Source organism: Triturus cristatus, chromosome 3_1, assembly GCF_964204655.1.
Source record: "Triturus cristatus chromosome 3_1, aTriCri1.1, whole genome shotgun sequence".
NCBI classification, from domain to species: domain Eukaryota; kingdom Metazoa; phylum Chordata; class Amphibia; order Caudata; family Salamandridae; genus Triturus; species Triturus cristatus.
The window spans coordinates 908,310,369-908,333,867 of NC_140583.1; the positions used below are offsets into that span (position 1 = coordinate 908,310,369).

Here is a 23,499-nt window from a genome sequence, read left to right on the forward strand (position 1 = left end):
AGGTTCGCCTGAGCGAGGGCCCGGAAGCGCTGTGTCTGGTTGCGGATGGCCAGCACATAGCTGAACACATCCTGAGGGGTTTTCCCCGGGGATTTCTCCCAACCCTCCTTCACCAGACTGAGAGGTCCTCTAACAGGGTGCCCGTACAAAAGCTCAAAGGGACTGAACCCTAGAGACTTTTGTGGTACCTCCCTGTAGGCAAATAATAGGCATGGCAAAAAGACGTCCCACTTCCGTCTCATGGGCTCTGTCAGCCCCATGATCATGCCTTTCAGGGTCCGGTTGAACCTTTCAACCAACCCATTTCCTTGAGGGTGGTAAGGAGTGGTGAACTTATAAGTTACACCACACTCCTCCCACAGAGACTTCATATACCTGGAGATGAAGTTGGTACCCCGGTCAGATACCACCTCTTTGGGGAAACCCACACGGGAAAAGATCCCCATCAACGCACGGCCCACCACCGGGGCTGTTGTTGTCCTGAGAGGGATAGCCTCCGGGTACCGGGTGGCATGATCCACCAGGACCAGGATGAACCTGTTGCCTAAGGCGGTCCTGGGGTCCAGTGGCCCCACAATATCTATTCCCACCCGCTCGAAAGGGGGGCTCACTACCGGAAAAGGCTGGAGAGGGCCTTTGCATTTTCCTCCAGCCTTGCCACTTGCCTGGCAAGTCTGGCATGATTTACAAAAGGAAGCGATGTCCGTCTTCATCCCGGGCCAGTAAAAGTGGGTGGCAAGCCTTTGTCGGGTCTTGTCCTGCCCGAGATGTCCTGCAAGCGGCACGTCGTGAGCCAGACCCAGTAGGAAGTCTCTGAACCCTGCGGGTACCACCAGGGTACGTGATCCACTGGGCTCAGCAAACCTAGGCTCACTGTACAACAAGTCATTCTCCCAGTAGAGAAAAAAGTTCTTCGGATCAGCACCTGCTGCCTGGTCTGCAGCCTGGTGCCGCAGACCTTCAAGAGTAGGGCATGTCTTCTGCGCACGGCAGAACTCCTCTCTGGAGGGACCACCCTCTTGCTGCCAATGGGTCAGCTCAGGTATGTCTCCCAGCTCAGCGACCTGTTCCCCTGTAGGCTCCAGGGCATCCCCCGTAGGTTCTGCTCCTTCCTGGACCGTGAGAACAGCGGGGGTGGACGCACCACGCCCCTTGCCCTTCCTCTTTCTGGCAGGGACCTGGGCCACTGTTTCAGGCTCCAGGTCTGCTTCACAACCCTGTCTGGCTGCCATGGACCGGGTGGTCACACAGACCCACTCAGGCAAACCCAACATCTCCAAATGAGCCTGGCGTTCCACCTCCTTCCACGGGGAACTCTCCAGGTCATTACCTAGCAGACAGTCTACTGGCATGGATGGACTCACAACAACTTTGAGAGGACCTGAGACCCCCCCCCACTCAAAGGGAACATGTGCTACCTTGCAAAGGCGCACAGAGTTGTCAGCTGACACTACTGGGTGAAGTACGTCTGGAATGATCAGCTCCTCAGGGACCCACTGACACCTGACCGTAGTCACACTGGCTCCAGTGTCCCTGAGAGCCTCCACCCTCCTCCCATTGATGGTCACCCACTGCCTGTACTTCTTAGTGTTATCAGGGACAGGGGTTTCCTGGACCATCTCTGTGTCTCCTAAAGAGACAAGGGACATAACTGCTAAACCCTCCAAATCACTAGAAATTAAATCCCCCCCAAAAGCTACACTAGCTATACCCGGTGTTGGAGCACCAGTGGGTGCCTGGGATTTCTTGGGACACACAGGAGACTTGTGACCCAATTCCTGACAGTGATAACACTTAATGGGACCCTTGTTATCCGACCTGCCCTTAGGGGGCCAGGTTGGTTTGGGTTTTGACTTGGGGGGCTGGGACTGGTTACCCTGGGAACTATTTTGGGGCCCTTGTGAGAACTCCTTTTGGTTACCCTTGTCCCCCCCACTCATCTGCTCGGGACCCTGCCCACCTTTGGCAATGGTACCCACAATTCCTCTGTGGACCCTGGTACTGGTCCAGCGGTCCGCCTCCTTAGCAAGCTCAATGGGGTCCGTCAACTTGCTATCTAAAAGATGCTGGCGCAGCTCTGGAACACATAGACTACTCAAGTGCTCCCAACTAATTAAATGTAACAACCCCTTATAATCAGTTACCTTGCTGCCCTTCATCCAACCTTCCAGTGCCCGCGAGTACAGATTCACACACTCCATCCAAGTCTCAGACTCTTTCTTCTTGGAATTTCTAAACTGCAGTCTATACTGCTCTGGAGTAAGTCCATACCTGAGACATAGGGCCTCCTTCATATTGGGATAGGTCATGGCACCTGCTAATTCTAAGGGCTCTAGAGCACTCCTCCCAGAAGCCTCAAAATGTTTCCACAGGCCCGCCCCCCAATGCTGTTCAGGCACACCATTCATTCTTAATGCTATCTCATACGATGTAAATCAGGCATAGATATCTTCACTCCTATTGTAATTCTGTACTAAATCTTTGGGGATATATACTTTACCCCCCTGCACTGGCTGTGCGCTGCCACCATTTGAACCGGACTCCACCTGCTTGGCCTTGATGTCCAGTTCTCTCATGCTCACTTCATGAGCCAGAAGCAATTTCTTCTCCTCCAAGGCACGGGCATTCTTGCTCTCCTCCGCCGCCTTGTCTACTTCTGATTGCTTCATTTTCATTTTCATAATTTCCAATTCATGGTTTCTCACCCTTTGATTCTCCTCCAACTCCTCTGGAGTGAGCCCCCTACTGGAATGGGAGCTGCCAGCCCTTGAGACTGGTCTGCCCACAGGCAGATCTTGGGGAACAAAACCATCCTCTTCATTTGCATCACTTTCCTCTTGGGCCTCCCACCAGGCCTTCAGGACTCTTTGTAGCACATCCTTTCTAGCTCCGCTTTTAAAAGAGCAACCACGGTCTTTGCAGAATTGCTTGAGATCTTCAACTTTGTATGAATATAAATCCGCAATGGAAAACTCCAATTCTGCCCTCTCACTTGTTGCCACCTGAGACATGATGCTCTTGAAGAGTTACTCGAAAATAGAATCAAAAATAATACAGTATGTGGTTGTCTATTGGTCTGCACTCCTAGTGATGTACACCAATTACTGTGGGTCAAGTACAAATACAAGTTCAATCCTCACCGCTGACCACCAATGTTAGATCTGGGGGTCTCTAGTTGGCAGGGTAGGTTCCACTGTCCAAGTAGGGACCCTTGCTTCTAGTCAGGGAAAGGGGGATACACTGTTAAGATAACCCCTGCTCACCCTCTAGGTAGCTTGGCCTGAGCAGTCTAGGCTATCAAAGGCAATGTGTAAAGTATTTGTACCAACACTCACAGTAACACAGTGAAAACACCACAGATTTACTCCACACCAGTTTTAGAAAAATAATGTATCTTTACTAAAAACTTCACAAGACCAAATACTACAGACAAACCAACATATAATTCAAAAGGTTACTTTAAAGATAGTTCAAGAGTTTGCAGAACGTACTCCAGGATGTCAAAATCAGTGTCCTGCACAGTGCGACTCTCAATGCACAAAATGCGACACTCTCGTGCCCAACAGTACCTGTAGTTGCGATAAGGTTCCCAAAAGCTATAACAAGGAAGATGGCAAAGGCGATGCGATGCTCCTGAGATCCTGGGGAGGCTTTGCAGCAGCCCTGCTTCACGCAGCAGAGGTGGATGCGCCGGCTCCGATCTGTAGGGGGAGGATGCGATACCTTTGGCTTTCGTTGCGTAGGTTTCTTGGGGGGAAGCTTCACGCACAGGTTCGATGCGACACTCTTCAATGTGGTGCGATGCGTGGCGCAGCGTTGCCTTCCGGCGCCGCAACTCTCGATGCGCCACGGAACGGGACTCTGCGTCGACGCACGCAGCGACTGGAGACTTTTCACGCACCGGCAGTGGTGCGGCCCGCAAACTGGTTCTGCGACGACCCTCGCAGCGTCAGGAATCTTCTCGCACCGGGACGATGCTCGACGCACTCGGCGATGCGGGGACCCTGCGTGTTGCGATGGTGCCGCGATGAAATTTTCCTCGCACTCTCGTCTTGCGACACGCAATCGGATGATGCATTGGGTACCAGTCACTCTTGTTCACGCTTCTGCTTCCCAGCTCCCAAACACAGCAAAACGACCTCCTGAGGCCCCAAGACTGGGCAAGCACTCCAAGGCAGGTCAGAACTCTCTCAGCAGAGTTCCAGGGGAGCTGGTGGTGAAGTCCTTTTGTTCCTGGGACTTCTTAACAGGGAGCCAGCTCTTCTCAGGCCCTTGGAGATCAGAATCAAAAGAAGGGGACACAGCAAAGTCCTTCCCCTCTCCTTGGCAGCAGAGCAAAACAGCAAGCAGGCAGTCTTCTCCTCTTCAGTCCTTTTCAGCTTTCTCCTTGGCAGAGGTTTCTTCTTAGTTCCAAAGTGATCTAAAGTTTTAGGTGTCTGGGGTCCTCTTCTTATACCCCTCCAAGCCTTTGTCTCTCTTTGTTCCAGTGGGGGGATTCCCCTGCTCAAACCGGTTCCTGGGGGTGCTCTGCTCTGGAGCACCTGGTTCCTTTCAGAGTGAGGGGCAGGGTCGTTAGACACTCAGCAGGAGGTGGAGCCTTCTTTGTGCCAGCAGAGGCAGAGTCCTCAGCCTGGCCAGCAGGGGGTGGAGCCAGCTTTGTGTTTGTCAGGGGCAGCCCTATTCAGACCCAGGGACTACTCCTCCCACCCATCTAAAGCAGATCTCCCTATTCACCCTGCTGCTGACTCATCCAGGCTCCTGGAGCCACCTAGCACATCACCTGACACCAGTCAGCCAACCAGCACACAGGCACACAGGAAGGTTAAACAGGAGAATAGCTACTTTCTAAAAAGTGCTATTCTCACACAGTGAATTTAAAAACCATCTTGCTAAAAAGATGTATAATTAAATTCTGAACACAGAGATACCAAACTTGGATTTTCTATCTTGCCCTTATGGGAAGATAGGCGTGTAAACAGCCTTCCCCATTCTATCCTATGGGCAAGATAGCCTCTCAGCAGTGAAAAACGAAAATGGCTGTAATTCACTACCAGGGCATGTTACACACCTCAGTACATGCCCTACCTCTCAGATACACTGCACCCAGCCCAGGGGGGTACCTAGGGCCACCATAGGGATGCCTTACATGTACAGAAAGGGAAGGATAAGGCCTGGTCAGTGGGTGCACTAGCCAGGTCGACATGGCAGTCCTGGACTGCACATAGGCACTGCAAGCAGGCCTAAGACATCATTTTAGCGCTACTCCTGTGGGTGGCACAATCAGTGCTGCAGCCCACTAGTAGCATTTGAATCACCAGCCCTGGCACACGCAGTGCACTTTACTAGGGGCTAACAGGTGAAACAAATATACCAATCATGGATAACCAATCAATACAACAATTTACCAAGGGAGCACTTGCACTTTGACACTGATCAGCAGTGGCAAAGTGCCCAAAGCATCTAAACCAGCAAAATCGAAATCCAGCATAGCATCAAAAATACAGGAGGTAGAGGCAAAAAGTCAGGGGTAGCCACGCCAAAGATGCCAGGTCTAACACTGCCTAAGAAGGTAGTTGCCAACATATACGAGGATTGCCCTAGGTCTGTCAGCTTGAGATGCCCCTTGCCCTTTCCTTTGGGTCAGGGGGAACCGGTGTGCTCGCTGCACCTCCTTCTCCCAGTTCCACGAAGCCATCTCAGAAAAGGCCCCCTTCAGGAGGGTGATAACAAAAGACCTGACATCCTGACCTTCAATCCCTTCAGCCACCCCCAGTAGCCTGATGTTATTCCGCCTCTGGCGGTTCTCAAAATCCTCGAGCTTCCATTGAACATCCTCCACCACCTTCTCTTGTGCCTCTTTGAATGTCTGCCACTTGCTAACATCATCCTGTAGTCTTCCCGTTCTTTCCTCCACATGGGTAACTCTATCCGCCATGTCCTTATATAATTTATTCATCTTTCTGAGAGAGCCCTGTATTTTCTTTGTTGCCTGCTTTGCTCTCCGGCTCTCAGACCTGGCTTCTCCCTGCATTTGTTTCAAAGAAGTATAGAGAAGATCCATTGAGGGAGTCTGTGGTGGGCTACTCGGGTTATTCTGTCCCGCTTGCGCGCTTGTTACACTGTCTTCCTGATATAGCTGAAATGTGGCTGAGTAGTCCCAAAGAAGTTTTCTAGCAGCATCCATGTTTGACGGACTCACAGTCGATTTAGATTTTGATTTAGGCCTGTTTTTCTGATGAGTGGTCCTATGGACAGTGGGTGCCCTCTGCAACGATGAATTTCCGCTGAATCTGAATCACCAGATAGACTACCCGAGAGAGAGAGAGAGAGAGAGAGAGAGAGAGGAGTCTGTGTCATCATTGAGAGAAAAAAAACAATCCCCCATCAGGTGGAGCCAGTGATTGCTTTAGAGTGGATCTGCTTGTATCTGCTTTGGGATTGCCACGCCTAGAGTTACTGGAGGGATTACTGGAGAGATTACTGCCTGGGTACTAGGTTTAACACTAGCGGGATCATTCTCGCCTCCCGCCGCCTCCCCAGCAATATCCAGCTCAGAGCCCCAAGCATTACTCTTCGTGTTGTTTGTAACCAAACTACTGAGAACAGGGCTTCCTACCTCCAGACTCTGTGTGTCCTGTGCTCGCGGTCTGCCTGTTCCATCCGTGATCTCACCGCTCGGCTTCCTTTGTCTGTCGGAAGGCCCGGCTTTAGACTGCAACATTGTATCATCGCATAGCAGAGTTTCAAGATTTCCGGCGCTCTCGGCTGTAGAAGCTACTGCGGGCTCTGCAGACATCGCGGAGAAGGACTCAAACAAGGTAGGTTGCCACAGCGTGTTTTCCCTGGATTTGTTGCCGCCATCCTGTCCAGTCTTAGTAGTTTTCCGAGTTGTGTCGCCAGTTATCATATCCTTATTGCCACCATTGAGAGCGCTACTGCCGCTGCCAGTATCCTCCACATCATCTGGTTTCTTAGAGACCACTCTCAGAGGCTGTCCAGTACCTCACAGGGACGCAACCGATGCCATCGCATCCTTCTGCGTGTCCTTAGAATCGATAGCATCCTTCTGTTCCTTCTGCTCCTTCTGCTGTTTGGCTACCCTCGGCGCCATTCTGCAGTCGGCACTCCTTCGGCGATAGAGCAACCTCAATTCACGGACAAACCTGCGGGGTACAAAAGTCAGCAACGGAGCGACCTGACAAAGCCAGCACCGCAACAGTTCGTGTTCCAGCACCCAGACAGGCAATCGTTCCAAACAAATGGATACAAGCAGCATCCTTACGTCCCCGCTTAGATCAAAGGAGGGGGCGGAGCGATCTGCGGCCATCTTGCCTCGCCTAGCAAAAGCCTTGACTTTGTGATTCCAATGTTTTTTTACACAGAAACATAAAACCTTGCATAATCCTAAAACAAATTTACATCTTCTAAACTCAAGGATTATCTTAACAACACTTGCGTCCAATCCTATCATGACTCTTGGGCTATGAATAAGCCCAAATAATGATACAGTCTAGCACGGAGAGATTCACTCCGAAATAGCTGGTCAAATGTACTCTTTCTTTCTACCATCCATTCGCAAACATCTCCTAGCTCTGCAATTGCGATCCTTTTTGCTACCAGGGAATCATTGTTACAATTTGAATACTTTTTTTTTTTTTAATTTTCAAAAAACCTTTATTCAGCATGACCATATAGCAAAAATAACACAGCCCCATGCCTACAACCATCAAGTGGCCGGCGGCTCGGTATAAGTGGGAGTTGAGTGTTGAACACAGCTGCCTGCCTACAACCCTCCAGGGGCCGGCTGCGGCATAGGAAACATCAACATTCAGCATGCCATCCCGAAGGACTATAACATATCTAAGCACGGAGTAATGTGCATCCAGTACCCTTTTCCGCAGCGACCCATACCAGCTGTACATATGCGGATTTCAGACATGCATAAGGGCAGTCCTCTCTGCCATCCCCTTATATTGTTCAGAAGAGTTGCTACCCGAGATCCACCCCGGTAGAGAACCAAGGAAGTGAGGGGGGAGTTCCATCCCCGCTGCCCTGCGGCATTAGTCCCCTCCTGCTCCCTCCAGTAGGCCGCAGCAGTATAATTATTGGCGTGACAAGCTGAGGCGAACTTGACTGGGAGATTACGTTATATCTGTGGGTGTGACAGCAAATATGCTTGAAGGGGACCCCAGATGTCAGTCGGCCTGGACGCGGAAGGCAGGAGCTCTGCATAACGAAGCAGAGTGTCCTGACAGTGCACCATGTCGCTAATCCAATCCTTAAATTTAGGGGCTCTGCCCCTCCCCCATCTACATGCTATTAGTCTCTTGGCCATGAGAAAGGCGACTGTGGCAAATCTACGTGCCGGCTTCTTAATAGTTTTTGTGTAGCCTAGGAGCGCCTGCGCCGGAGAGGGTGACAACGGGGTGTCTATCATCTCTGAAATGCCGGAGTACACTTGTTGCCAATAGTCGGCTATTTCTCGGCATCCCCAAGCCATGTGAAGGAAGCCTGCCGCTGGGACGCGGCAACGCCAGCAGAGATCCTCCTCCCGGAGGCCCACCCTGTGCATGTGCGCTGGAGTGCAATAGAGTCTGTGTAGGAATTTATAATGAATCACCCTGAACCTGCTACTGGAGGATATTTGTTCAGTTTGTAGGCAGCAATAGCTTCAGAGCTCATCACCTATGGGCAGACCCAATTCTTCCTCCCATTTGGCTCGTGCCCTGCAGGGTAGGGAAGCTGGTGTAGTGCGTAATGAGTGGTATAGGGTAGAGACTGCGTGCGCCGGAGTGACCGCCTTCAGTAGCCGATGGAGGGGCTCGAGAATGGGTGGTTCACCAGGAAATTCCCCTGTCACTGCTCGGATTCCGCTACGAAGCCGAATATAGAGGAATGTATCCATGGAAGTAGGGGCAGTGTTGGCGAACATGTGTGTCTGGGAGCGGAATAGTCCATCCTGATAAAGATCACCCCACTTCTCTATGTGGAATTTGGCCATAAAGTTTTTAAACAATTGTTCCTGCAAAAGGGGCAGCAAGGGGTGATACGCCAGGGGAAGTAATGGAGAGTAAAGCATTGTCGTGTGGGTTAGTTTCGTGATGTATCGCCACGCTAGAATGGAACTGGAAATCGTGGTACGGTATGTCGTTCGTGTCTCTGGCGTACTAAATATCGCTCCCTCCAGTGGGATAGGATCCGCCAACCAATGTTCCACCGCCGTCTGTGGTAGAAAGGGGGTGGGGCGGATCCAATGGTGAACGTAATGGGCTTGCGCGCTATGGTAGTACATTTCAAAATCTGGCAAGTCAAAGCCCCCCTGCGCAAAGGGACGTGTCACGGTCTCCCAGCTGAGACGAGGCTTCTTCCCTCCCCAGACCAGTCGGATAAGCTCAGAACGCAGGAGTTGAAAGAAGGATCTGCCTGGGTAAAATGGGATATTCAGGAATAGATAAAGGAGCTTGGGGAGAACCACCATCTTGATGAGGGAGGCTCGTCCCGCAAAAGAGAGGGGCAGCGTGATCCATCTTGACACGCAGGCTTGAATATGGTCAAACGTGCGGCCATAGTTCAGTCGCATCAGCTCCTCACGATCATGAGAAAGAAGTATGCCCAAATAGCGAACCTCATCCCTTTCCCATCGTAGGGGGTAGTCCATGTGGAACGGGTGAGCAGCCGTGGTTAGTTGGAAGACAGTGGAGTTTCCCCAGTTGATGTGGATGCCAGACATGCCCGCAAAGCGAATAAACTCCCGAAGGATGGGGTTGAGGTTAGCAGCGGGATCACGGATGTACAGGGTTATGTCATCCGCATATAAGGATATGAGCACCTCTCGTTGGAGACATTGTAGGGCCCTGTCCCGGTGGTGTTGCCGGAGCCGGGCAGCCAGCGGCTCCATCGCCATCGCGAAAAGCAACGGAGATAGGGGGCACCCTTGACGGGTTCCCCGCGACACCACGAAAGCCTCCGAAATCCGTCCATTCACCACTACCCTAGCGATCGGCCGATCATAGAGAATATTAATCCAGCGCGTGAAGCCTAGGGGCAGTCCCATGTTGCGCAAAATACAATGAAGATAGTCCCATTCCAGGGAGTCAAAGGCCTTGGTGGCGTCCAGAAAGACTGCCACCAGTGGTAAGTTAGGGTCCACATTATGCATAATGGAGAAAAGCGTCCGGAGATTATTGGAAGTGGCCCTACCAGGGACGAATCCCGCCTGATCCGATAGCACCAGCCCTCCCAGTAACAACTGTAGACGGTTAGCTAGCACTTTGGTTAAAATTTTGGCATCACAGTTAATGAGCGAGAGAGGGCGGTAAGAAACGCAGGATTGGGGTGGTTGCCCAGGTTTTAATAGTGAGGTGATCAGCGCCTCCTGCATAGAGGGAGGGAGCGCGCCAGACTCGTGCGCCTCCATAAAGACCTCTCGAAGTACCGGAGCCAGGATATCTATATATGCCTTATAAAAATCCATGGGCAACCCGTCCAGACCGGGGGCCTTGCCGGGTGCCATCTGGTTGATCGCATCTCTAACCTCGTCTACGCCTATCGGTTCTGCTAAAAACTCCCTCTGATGGTCTGAGAGCCATCCCAGGGTAAGCTCCCTCAAGTAGTCGTCCATGTCTAGCGCGCCGACCCTAGTAGTGGAATATAATGTAGAATAGTGGTCAGTGAAGGCCGCCAGAAGTGATTGTGTGTCACGTATAGGGACTCCGTCCTCCCCGTCCAGCTCCATTACGAAGTTAGAGCCGCGCTGTGGGCGGACCGCCCCCGCCAAGTACCTACCGGGTCGCTCCCCCTCCCCGTACATCCGGGCTCTGAAGTACTTGCCTCAGAAGTTGACCTCTCTTTCGGCAGTGGCGGTGTAATCTGACAACGCCTCGCGGTATTGCGCCTGTTTAGCTGTGTTGACGGCATAATCTGGGCTGGTCTCCAGAGTGTGAAGGGTGGACTCCAATGTACGTAGTGTGTCGCGTAAGGCCCGCAGTACCCCTGAACTCTTAGAGATGCAGAACCCGCGTATCGTGACTTTTAAGGCTTCCCAAATGGTGGACACCTGATCCACCGATCCCTTGTTACGAGACAGGAAGTCCTCTAGTTCGTGGCCTAGTTCGGTACGGAAAAGGTCATCTAGTAGGGTGTTGGGTTGGAGTCGCCATGTCGGGGGTCTACCCATTAAGTCAGGTAAGCGAAATTTTGCCAGCACCGGGGAGTGGTCAGAGAATGTGCGGCCTACATGTTGCACCGCGACCATGGAGGGGACCAATGCCTTATTTACCATGATGTAATCCAGTCTGGCCCATGTGGCATAGGCAGTGTTCCAATGTGTGCCTTCCCTGGAAGTCGGGTGTGAATGACGCCATGTATCTACCACGTCCTGAGTGTCACAAATGTCCCTAAGATATTTGTGTGTGTTAGTATAATGGTGTACAGATGGGTTAGATCTATCCCAAGCAGGGTCTAACACAGCGTTGAAATCACCTCCCCAGATGAGGTGCGCAGAACCCACTTCGCGAATCTTGTTCCAGAGAGCAATGAAGCTGCTCGGGTCATCACAGTTGGGACCGTAGGAGCAGGCCAGGGTAATGGTTTCAATACCTATCCTACCCCATGCTATACAGTATCTGCCCTCCCGGTCCGCGGCGGCGCCAAGGGGGACATAAGGAATACCTCTTTTCACGAGAATAGCAGTGCCTCTCGCATATGACGAGTACGGCGCATGAATCAAGTGTGCAGCCCATCTAGCAGCAAAGGTGCCTCTGCGCAGGGGGTCTATGTGGGTCTCCTGCAGGAACACAACCTGGGCATTCAATCTATCTAATGCACCTAAGATCCGCCTGCGCTTTCTCGGGTCACCTAGTCCCCTGACATTCCAGGTGATAGCAGTGAGCAACCCCCCCCCCCCCTTCAGCTCATCACTCGTAGCGTGGGTCAGATCCGCGGGCAAGAGAGACACAAGTAAGTAAACCCATCCGGCAGCAATACCTCAGGTATAGGTGATTAGCAATGGTGGCATACTGTGCTACAACAAAAAGTATATGTGCAATGCTCATGCTGATAAAAAACAACTTCAAAACATGCCCTAGAAATCCCACCCACCCACCCACTCCGACATCCCAATCATGTCGGGCATCACCCCCACCCTGTACAATCCCATAACGTCCTGTCATTTAATTATCGGGGAACACCCAAATGGGGAACACTAGGGGTCCAGACCCGCCATCCCACTCCCCCAATATTTCACCCGCTATCGCCCGGAGTCAAGATCCAGCAGAAACGCGGGAGGGGGAGGTTGGCGCCAGGGCTCAATCAGGTTTACAAAACAGCATTGAGGAACCATCTAGAACTGCAGGGCCTGACATGTGGTAGCTCTACAATCAAGGGCAAAAGCGCAGCGGAGAATATGTATCCATAATAAAAAAACCTGCATAGCAGAAGGAGAAACAGGCGGAGGCAGAGCAGAGCCACAGCAGAACAGTGTCATCAATGAGACATAATGGCCACTAAAAACCTCAAATCAGTCAAGAGCAGAAGTGGGCGATCGGGATCTCGCCCTCTCTGTGGGGGAGCGAGCTGGATCAGGAGATTTTTTGTGGTCCCTGAGGAACAGTTCAACCTGGGATGGATCCTGAAAGATATAGGGCTTGCCACGATGGAGCACCCGCAACCGAGCAGGATATAGCATGGAGTATTGGAGACCATGTTGCATCAGTCGCTTCTTGACTTGTCAAAATTTACGACGTGCATCCTGCACTGACTGTGTAAAGTCCGGAAAAAAGGATAACGTGGTATTTTCAAAAAGGACTGGTTGACGTTCCCTGGCAAGTCGTAGCAATGTGTCCCGATCCCTATAATTCAAGAAACGGATGATTACAGGTCTCGGAGGCGCCCAAGGTGCGGTGGGCTCGTTCCACCACCAGTTGTGGAGAGAAGGCATCTGCGCCAAAGAGGTCAGAGAGGAGTTTTTCAATGAAAAGTTCCATTTTGCCCACGGAGCTATTTTCCACAAAACCAAGAAGGCGCACGTTGTTGCGGCGCGATCTCGCCTCTAAATCCTCGTTTTTGTCGGCGATTACCTTCAGCAGTATCTCCATCTGTGAAACTCTGGACGTGGCGACCGATGCCCCATCCTCGAGCCCCGAAATCCGCTGTTCCGCCTCTTTGACCCGCTCCTCCTGCCGATCCAGTCTGTGTACTACGGAGTCCAGGCGGCGAGACATATCGTCGATCTTGGAATCAATGGAGGTGAGGCTGGATTGCATATTCAGGAGGATCGCTTTCCAGTCCACTTCCTCTGCGTCTCCACCAGCGAAATCGCCTTCCTCCGGCGGTGGGGCCCGGGGTTTTTTGCTTTTTTGGGTTTCAAATGGGAGCCGGGATTGTTTAGCGTCCGTTTTCCCCATCTCGGCGATTATCGACCTGGTTCCCACGCTTGGTAGCAACCACAGGGCAGTCACGCCGCCACAGCCAGTGTCCCGAGGTGTGCAGCAATATGAGGACAGGGCCGTACCCTGGACGCTCTCCGGGAATCCCTTAGGCCAGTAGAAAGGAAGGGGTTTACAGATTCTTTAAAGTGGGGAAGGCACCCGGTACCCGCCAGGGGAGAGGCACCGATCCCTCAGTAGCAGCTCCAGTCAGGCACCCCTCGCAGCCACAGCTCGCCAATGGCACAGAACTCACTCCGGAGCTCTCGGCGGTCCTGCCCCGGTCAGCCCCCCGCGGGGGTTCGGCCGGGCCACTTCTCAGTCCGCGGGGACACCACACCTCGCAGATCCGCGCGTGCAGCAACAGGAGGCACAGGCAAACGGCAGGTCGGGCCCCGTGGCCGGGGGGGGGGGTCCAGCAATCGAGATTCCACACCCCCGCCGCACCCAAAGCCGCCTCGACAACGATGGAGTCTCCCCTCGCCGGCCCCCAGAGCCGAGACCAGTCCCACGTCAGCAGCGCCACGGCCGAGAGCCTCCGATGCGGCCCCAGCTCGCCCCCGCCTTACCAGTGCACCGGGCGGTCGTCGATGACCGGAGGGAGTCACTTCAGTTGCGCCGGGCACCGGTCTCCTCCCGCAGACACGATCCTCGGCCCAGCATGTACGTTGGATCCTCGGTGCAGCGTGTGTTCGGCAGCCGACCTTCGCGCTCCAGCTCCGCAGCAGCAGCGACCGCCGGTATCGTCGGCGCTCGTCTCCGCTAATCCGCTGGGCAGAATGGCTCCCAAGTTGGCATGGACGTTCTCTGGCCGTTGCCCAACAGTTAGAGCAGGTCAAAGTTGTGGTCCTCAAGTGTAGGATGGACTAATGAAGCATTTGAGCGCCTGGACGGCGAGAGCCTCACGAATGTGCGGCCATGTTGGTCTAGCGCCCTCTAGCACCCCTACAATTTGAATACTTCTTGTCGATCAGCATATCTAGGTCCCTGTTCGTTGCTTCCTGGCAAAATGTTTCATCCTATTCATGGTCACACAGTCATTTGGATAGATTAGACTTCATGTTTATCCTATACTAGGATAAACAATCTTGCTTTAATTTATTTGTATATCGTCTTTATAAACAATTTACAGATCAATACAACAAATAATATTGTAAAATATATACATATTATAGTGTAAACGTTTTTAAAAGTGTTGATTGAAATTTTCATAAATCATGCTAATAACGTACCTTTACTAGGATTTTACATTTTCCAGGTAATAACAACAGAAGCATCAGTTTCTCACATGCTAATGGAGATCGTAGCACAGAGGGGATATGGGATCCCCACGTGTCTGAAATTAGAATTCAGAGTGTTATTCCACATGTGAGGCCCAAATCACAAACTGCATTTTCTAGGACATAAGGTAGTACTACAGTAGTAGTACTCACTTTCTACAAAATGAAAATCACAAACATATGGTGGATATCTCCACCTCAATCTCCTCTCTTCTGTGCAGCGATCACAGCCCCCGGTGGGGGAGTACTCTGCACACATAAGTGTACGATTTTGCAGTAAATGTGAGGGACCAAGGAGAGTGGCGGGAATATAGGGAATAATTACTCAAAAATGAATGGCATTAATGGAACATTGAAGAGGGGTTTTGGAGGGACCTGCTAAAACAAAGCTCACATCCACAAAATACATTTCTAAAGTTACTACAGGTCTAATGGTGTCAAAATAGGTTGATAGGTAATTCTGACTGTTTAAATCTGATCTAATCATGTTTTCTGTTCTTTTAACATTCATTTGATGTTTACCCAAGTGCCACTTTCATTGTTTTTCTGGCATAAAAAAATAAGGGCATATTTTCCATAACTGTTTTCAGATGGCTGCTTTTAGGATACAGATCAATGAAGAACATTACTATTGAACTTCTGCCAATCTCCAAGGAATGAGTACAAGTTAAATCGTTTTTTTGTGTGTTGAATTTTTTATTGGCATTTTATATATACTACATAAATGACTTAAAGCAATAGCTAACATTAGATACATCATTTTTTACAGTTCAATTGTGGACAAGCGATCAACAATTTCGAATCTTCCAGATCCTGTTTGTAAATCATATTCTTTCCTTGTGTGTCTGTGGTAAAGTTTTACACAGCGTTCACTTCTCTGTTTTATATGGCCCGCGTATGCAAATAGCAAGCAGTACATTGTAATTATTACTGTGCTTCAGCGCGACTCAAGATGAATGTGCATTTCAAAGACACTAATAGAAATAAGGCTGTGTAGAAAATTATAGCTTCTGTGGCGCAGAAAGAATAGAATAGATTGCAATGTGCTTATAAAAAGACATGCCAGCGTCCCTGATAAGGCTTACTTTCACATGTTAACTGCCAGATGTTAGCCACAATGTATACTTTCTTTATACCATTCAGTGTCATGTTAAGGATTCTGGGGCTCCCTGGCAAAATATATTTTGGGGTTGTGCAGAAAACAATTGAATTCTATTACCCATTTATTGCTAATTCAGGCCCGTATGATGCTAAACAATGTTAAATGACATGTTAAACTTTAACAGGGTCACAAAATATAGTTGTAATATGTATTGCAGAGACCACAAAATCCCTAAAACGATATTGCGTACAGAGACAGTCAGTGTTAGCTGTAGGGAGGTCGAGAGGTTTAGATGGAGAATTAGACAGAGGTCTAATAGGGAGCAGGTTCGCTTTTCAAGGTGGCCCTTTCTTAAGGTGAGGCTTTGGGCAGTTGCCTATTTCACACGTGCTTTAAAGTGTGACTCTGATACCATTGTACAGTCTGATAGCCCCCTACTTTAAGATCCATACTTTTAAACTTATTGATTTTGATAGTGTAGAGTAAATTTTAATTTAATGTTATGGCGGGCACATTTTATAGGCTGCATTGATTGCTAGTGTGACATCATGGAGGAGTAGCTGTATGTTGTGGAGATGTGCAGCTGTAATATGACCTATGAGGAAACATTTGGGCTTCATGAGGTCCAGATAAAATGTTTGCTTGTATTGTGGCAACCTGGTATGTATGTCAATGTTTAAAGAGTTATGTGAGGCAGATAGGGTGAAGTTCATATAGCTTTTTTTCTTTGTGTGCGATAGAAGAATATTCGCTTGATTGATGAGTTATCCCCTGCTTGTTAGCCTTGAGGTTCAACCGGAAGTTGTAAGCTACTAGCACAGTATTTGAATCAATTGAGTCAAGACTAAAAGTAGTGTAGGTACACTCAGGAAAATCCACAGAAATTACAGGGCATTACAGCAGAAGGTTGTGGGTTCTACCCTGAAGCAATGAGAGTCCACCCTTGGAAAACCAGAGACACCACAAGATACCTCAGGAGAGGACCTATTGAATTCATTCAGAAGCTGTGGACGTACAGCCCACCATTGTGGGTAAAACCATAGTCCTTTGAAAGGACTGTAGTAAGATTAGGAGAGGGACATGGAGGGACAGGGGCATGAAAAATATTAAGAAGAGGAGAAAATGGCAGGGGTTCGGGTCATAGTTTCTTACCAGACCCAAACCAGGGGAAGTTACCCTTAGCCTGCTCCTGGACATGGGATAAACACCCTGAGAAGAAAGGTGAAATTGGAAAGTGAAGGTAGTCATGTGCCAGTACTGTGCAAAACATTTTGCATGGTTGTTGGTGTGTGTCGACGATAGGCACCGGGGCACCCAATTATAATAATGCAGGCCCCAAGGGATGACATGCGGCCCCTTAACAGGCCCCCGGGTTGCAGTCCCTGGGGCCTGTTAAGGTTCGAGTAGGGGGCGGTTTAGCCCCCTCCACTTTTTTAGCATATTTTTCCCAAGGGGATGTGGCACTTGGAACCTATTAAGGTTCAGGGAGTGGGGGACACATGCACCCTCCCCTTATTATTTGGCCTCAGGGGTGGGGTCCCCAGGCCTTTTTAAGGCTCGAGGAGGGGAGCTGCATGCCCCCTCCCCTTAATTATGTTGTGACCCCGTAGATGGTGTCCCCAGGGCCTAATAAGGCTCAGGGAGCGTTTCCGCATGGCCCACTTCCCCTTTTTTAATTGTTTTTTGTTCAGGGTATGGGGTCCTCAGGGCCTAATAAGGCCAAGGTAGAGGGGCACGTAGCTCACCTCCCCTTGGAAATACCACATGGCCCCGTGGAAGAGGGTCCCCAGGCCCTATGATGGCACGGGGAGAATGGCCGTACTGCAGGATCCTGTGGTGAGATCAAGACGCTGTGGATGGCAACTCACCTGTGATCTCTTCTGCATTTTAGGTAAAACATTTGCTGGATGAGATACAACTTGGATATTCCATAGCACAAATTAGCATAAGTTGGTATCAGTGATATTTATGTTAATTTAGGAAATGCTGATTCCGGTATCATCCAAGGGATAGAAAGTATGAATTGTGAAGGAAATGCAGAAAGGGTAAAAGGCAATAAGGCATATTAGCAATCAAACAAGTGCTCTAGATTTAGGGCCAGATGTATGACCATTGATGTTTGCAACTCCCAAATTGCATTAAATTGAGAGTCGCAATTTGCAAGTCGCAAACATCAATGTACAACAGTCTCAGAGACTCTGTTTGCGATTCCCAATGGGATCACAAACTGCATGCCTCATGCATATTAATGAGGCTGTCGCAATTTGTGACCCCATTGGGAATGGCTGGCCCTCCCAGGAATGGTGGCCTGCTGGGGTCAGCAGGCCACCATTTCTGGGACTGCTTTGTTAATAAAGCAGTTGTTTTTAAATGCAGCCCGTTTTCCTTAAAGGAAAACGGGCTGCATTTAAAAAAAGAAAAGAAATAAAACGTTTTTTTTCTTCCTATTTTAAGGGCAGGTAGTGGTCCCTGGGACCACTGCCTGCCCTTAAAAAATGTTTGCCCACTGATTCACAAAGGGGACGGGGTCCCCTGGGGACCCCTTCCGTTTTGCAAATGGTTTACCACCCTCTTGAAAGTACTGAATCATTCATGGTCCATGTTTGAAAATGTGGCAGATTTGGTGACATCACAGTCTCTGCACTCATCAATAACCAGTTTCTTATTGCAGTTTTATATAAATTGGTGCAAAATGTATTTTAATAGACAGCATTTGGAAAGACAGATTAATGTGCATCTGCTCCTGGCTTGTGATGCGAAGGAGGGTTGTCATTTCGCCCCTCAAAGCAAATGAGAAGAAAGAAAAAAAGATATGACTGAAGCAGCATTTTTCAAGCTTGTGAAGTAGGAAACATTATTTTAGGAGAAAAACAGGGAACAATATATATGTTGAAAGGAAAGGTAAGCATCTGGGTGGTGGGTTTTCGTGTTTTTCAATGCCCTGAAAGGGTTCATGGCATACGCCAATATGTCAAACTATAGGTATTCTCAAATGAAACAATGCAAAGACAAACACAGCTGGGAGGCGTTGTTTACTGTTATCGTGTTAAAGAAGGCCAAACTCAACTTCAGTGACCATAAGAGCTGCGCGCCAATTTCCCAGCTTCCTGTAGTCGGTTTAGGAACACGGTCCTCCAGAACAAAGCCACACACCTACCAATCAGATTTTTGTAGAGATGTGGTAGAGATGCAGCAACCACGCTGTGTTTCATCTAGAAGTCATTCTTCTCTCTTTACACAGGGCAGTCACAATGGGGGCCTCAGAGGACATTATGCTTCAGGCTCCACACTTTCCAGGGCCCGGCACTCCATCTGCAAAATGTATATATAGTTTTTTAATTTACAAGAAAGCCCTCCATGTTCATTAATGAGGCAGTTTCTGTGGCCAGATGACTAGATCCTATATTTTATCGTTTTTTAGGTATATAATTTTAACATTTAGAAACAGATACTCCTTATTGCACATGGCCAAAATGGAAGAAGCGTCCAGAGGACCCTGTGTTATGTTTGGCACTAGGCCTCACACTGACAAGCTTGTCTGTAACTCATTTATTGATAAATCTGACTCTATCATGGATAATCCATGCTTCGTTCACTGTTCAGCTTGCTTCATTAACTGTTAAGCAATCTCTAGTTAATCCTCAGCCTTCTTTGAGTTACTCAACCCACCTCACCTTCTTAAACACTATTTCCGTCATTCTGTGTTTGTGATGCAATGAAATGAGAAGCTGTGATTTTTATGGATTGCAGAAGTGAGTTTAATTAATTTTGTTGTGTGAGGCAAAGGATATGAACTGAAGAGTTTGGTCTGCGATAGACAAGGACAGCCAGTAATGTGCATGTGGGCTTTCAGAGGTGATAGAGGGGGTAATACTTGGATTACTTGCTGGTAATCTCCATTCCTGTGAGTTCTAATCTTCCTCGTCACAATTCGTAAATCATGAGCTGTGCTCGTCACACAGACCGAAGTTCCTATCTAATACCTCCGTACCCTTCTCATTTTCTTTTACTGCAAATCTGGACTTGCATGTCCCAAGATCTAAGCCTCCTGATTGGACAGCTTAAAAGGGGGTCGACTGATCTCACTTCCTGTCATTTTCTCCAGTTTAAGAGAAACGGTGGTTGACTAGACTAAAGGCTAGGCTAAAAAAGAAGAGAGGACAGGCGGAAATTAAAGACTGTAATGAGGAAAACTATAACTAAGAGTAATGCAGATTGCCAGTAAGTAATCAGAGCTCTATCTCTGTCTGTTTTCCTCATCCTGGTCCCTACACCAATAGGACGTGTCTAAACCTACGATGTGATGTGAAGTCTTTACTGCAAAACGAAAGAATTTGAGAAACCACCAAAATGCAGCAGATGAAGTTGAAATTTTTCTTCTGAACACTACTCTCAACCCTACCAGTAAGAGCTGTTCCTGAGTATAAGCTAGAGAGATTGCTAATTGGACCCATGAATCAGGGTAGATTCGAACCGCCAGGCCAGGTCCTCCATGAAACGGAACACAAGCAACCTAGGACTGGTTTCACCCTGATTAGGGCTCACATGCTCGGTATAGCTTGGTGCCAGTGACACAGGGTGCACAGACCTACATCTGGGCATACCCATCCCACCTGGGGCAACACATTGAAGTATACAAGAAGTGATGGATGGAATGCTTGAATTAACCTCCGCCATTGGTGATTACTGTGGGCCACATCCCAGTACATCGTTATTCTGCTAACTGTGACATCTTAATTTGGATCCAAGTGTACAAATGGTGGTGCAAAATATCCTTGCATCGACGCATATTTATGCAATGTGGCCCAAGAGTGTTGGAAACAAATCTAGGAGGAATTTTTGTCAAATATTCCTACTCTCAACACATGTTCAGCACACTCACACACTAATGTCTCTTTTTTAATTGTGTTTATATACGCCCCATATTTATTTGCCAGTACCCCCATAAGTGAGTTGTACTTGTTGCAAGCTGCAGGCCTATCTTAAGAAGAGGATATAATTGTTAATAAAAACTCTTTTTCCGAAATTCCATGTACAGGCCTTTAGTAAGTCAGTGGCCAGTTGAATCCGGGCAGCAGTGACCCAATTTAATTGTATGAGCATCAATTTCAAAATTAATTCACAATATATAGAATTATAGATGTGTAACTGTGAACAGCTGATGTTTTTCACTGAGCTTTTTTGAGTGATATCAAATAGACGATAAGAGCAAAGTTCGAGTTGTCTATGATGTCATTCAGAACCACGAGGTGAAAAACATTACTGTTATTCACATTTTAACCACTTGTAATTATATTTTGCATATGCCTCTCAAATCTCTACTTCTGCATGTATACAGGGGTAAAGAAGTAATGGGGGAGAGGAAATAAACATTCAAAACATGTTAAAGAAATATTCTGGCCAAGCGACCCTCTAACTATATCTACCTCTCACAAATCTCCAAATATTAAAAGAAAATACCTGTCCACCTTCCACCCACCACCACCCTCTGCAAAAGCATTCACCCCAAACTGAACAAGCATTGGCATAGCTAATAGGTCTCACCGTTGGGACCTTATAAGTGCTTAGCCATGCAACAGTTGCATAACTAAATACTTATAGGTCCCAAAAGCGAGACCTATTGGCTAAGCCGAGCGGCCGTGCGGCCACGAAAGTGATCGCAATCAAACATCAAAGCGGCCGTGTGTCCGCGAAATTGAAAGTAATCGCTGTCAAGCGCGGCGCGCGCGCCCGTGCACATGCACTGTAGCTCTAGGCTGGCCTGGTAGCACTTTTTGGAGCCCTCTCAATAAGTCTCGCCAGACCAGCGCATGCGCTGGGTCAGGCGAGACCTAAAAACAGGACCTGGTGCCCTGCCATTCTCCCACCTCCACCACATTCTGTGTCAGCCCACAACCTCCTATCCCTAAGCTGCACTCTCTGATGTTATCATACTGAGAGTGGAGAGCCAACAGCAAGCTCTCACAGGGGTCTCTAAAAGCCTCCTGTGATTATGGGTTAATTTCTCCCGCCAGTGTGGGACTGTAGAGACCCACTCTGATAGGGAAAAAGGTGGTTGGAGCAGGAACAGAGCTGCCCAGGTTCTCCTGTTTTCTTTGTGCTTGTAGAGAACCTGGGCCTGTGGGAGAAGATGCAAAAGATTGCCAACCACTATTCCACTGCTGCACTAGGAGCTCTGGAAACCTGGGTGCCCAGCACAACAAAGAGGAAGCGAGCGCCTTTCCTAGTGATGTCACAACAGCAGTTAACTGCTTTGGTTTACTATTGCTGTGAAGTCACTACAGCGAACAACCGGATTCTGATCCAGTTGCTCACAATAAAGGCTTCCCTTCAAACCTATATGCAACAAATACATTTGTCCATTTGCCCAATGCAATTGGCACTGATGGGATGTAAAACCTTTAGGGCATGTATGTAAAAGAAACCATTCAATGATGGTTGATACCATGAGATATTTGTGTCCGATTTACTAGCTTTTTCATAAAGCCGTTGGGCCTTATTATGGGCACGTTTCACAAAAGCATTTTTGAGGGTGTAGTACAACAGGAGTACTTATTTACATACTCTTATATGCCTTCGAAAACCAGCAACAGATTGGTGCATGTTTATCTCCCCACTATTTCCATTATATTCCCATTTTAGATATTTTGGGGCCAGCTCCCAAAGGCATGTAAAGGCCTGTGAAAGAGTAGTACAAGAGTGCAACTGGAAGCACTCCCAAGTACTTTGTGAAAAGGCCTCTTAGAATATTAAGAGGAATGAAAATCATCTAATATCTGTAGGGTACTCCATGGAATAGAATCCACGGCCAAATATCCTCCACGATGGGGATAATTTTGTAACGGATACTCAGCCGGTGGATTCAAACCCCATTTAGAACAGAGCTTTATGAAATTCATATAAATTTGCTTTCATGTAAATACACAACATTTCTGCAAAATTACGTAAAATGATACATTATGCAAAATGCATATCAGCAATTTTAGAACAAATTGCATTCTTGCATACGTTGTTTACTGCAAAGATGTATTTCACCCCAAAAAAAGTGTACAAAGCAAAAGCAATGCAAATAACAGTCGCTCACATTCTATTGTTCCTGTGTGTCTTAAATTTGGACTTTAATTACATAGATTGCTGTGATGACATAATTTTGAGTAATTTGCTTAACAAGCATAACCTGTAATTCCGAAACCTAGGTGAATTATGATTCTGTAATGTAGGGGCATATTATCAAGAAACGGAGTTAAAATTATCGTCGCTTTAGCGGCAGAAAACTGCCGCTAAAGCAGCGATAATGGGCTTGATAATATGCCCTTGAGAATTTCCATAGAAGCCCATGTTCTGGTGTCAACATGGGCTTCTATGGGAATTCTCACGGGCATATTATCAAGCCCATTATCGCCGTTTTAGCGGCAGTTTTCTGCCGCTAAAGCGGCGATAATTTTAACGCCGTGCTTGATAATATGCCCCATAGAGTTTTCTCTGGAAATTAAACGATTTATATTTCTCTCCAAATTTTGAATACGGCATATTGTCATTGTGGCTGGAAGAAAAGGTTTTAGTTATATGTTTTCTATTTTTTGTTCCTCATTGTGCTCAGTTTAAGAAAACTGTTAAACTTGTTATTCCATCTGAAAATGTTGGCACATGTGCCTGTTTGTTATGTCTCCTGGGCTTCTCAAAATAGATTTGG

At 48.4% G+C, this 23,499-nt stretch overlaps 1 protein-coding gene and 1 long non-coding RNA gene across 8 annotated transcripts in view; one reads left to right on the top strand and one right to left on the bottom strand.

Annotated features, from left to right (window-relative positions):
* The window catches only part of SLC4A10 (solute carrier family 4 member 10), a 951,410-nt gene that overhangs the window by 474,220 nt on the left and 453,691 nt on the right, over nucleotides 1–23,499 (top strand). The window lies entirely within an intron of this gene.
* The window catches only part of LOC146861258 (uncharacterized), a 152,194-nt gene that overhangs the window by 20,997 nt on the left and 107,698 nt on the right, over nucleotides 1–23,499 (bottom strand). The window contains exon 2 of the long non-coding RNA XR_014978932.1: nucleotides 18,964–19,118. This is a non-coding gene — a long non-coding RNA (uncharacterized LOC146861258). The remainder of the gene's footprint in view (nucleotides 1–18,963; nucleotides 19,119–23,499) is intronic.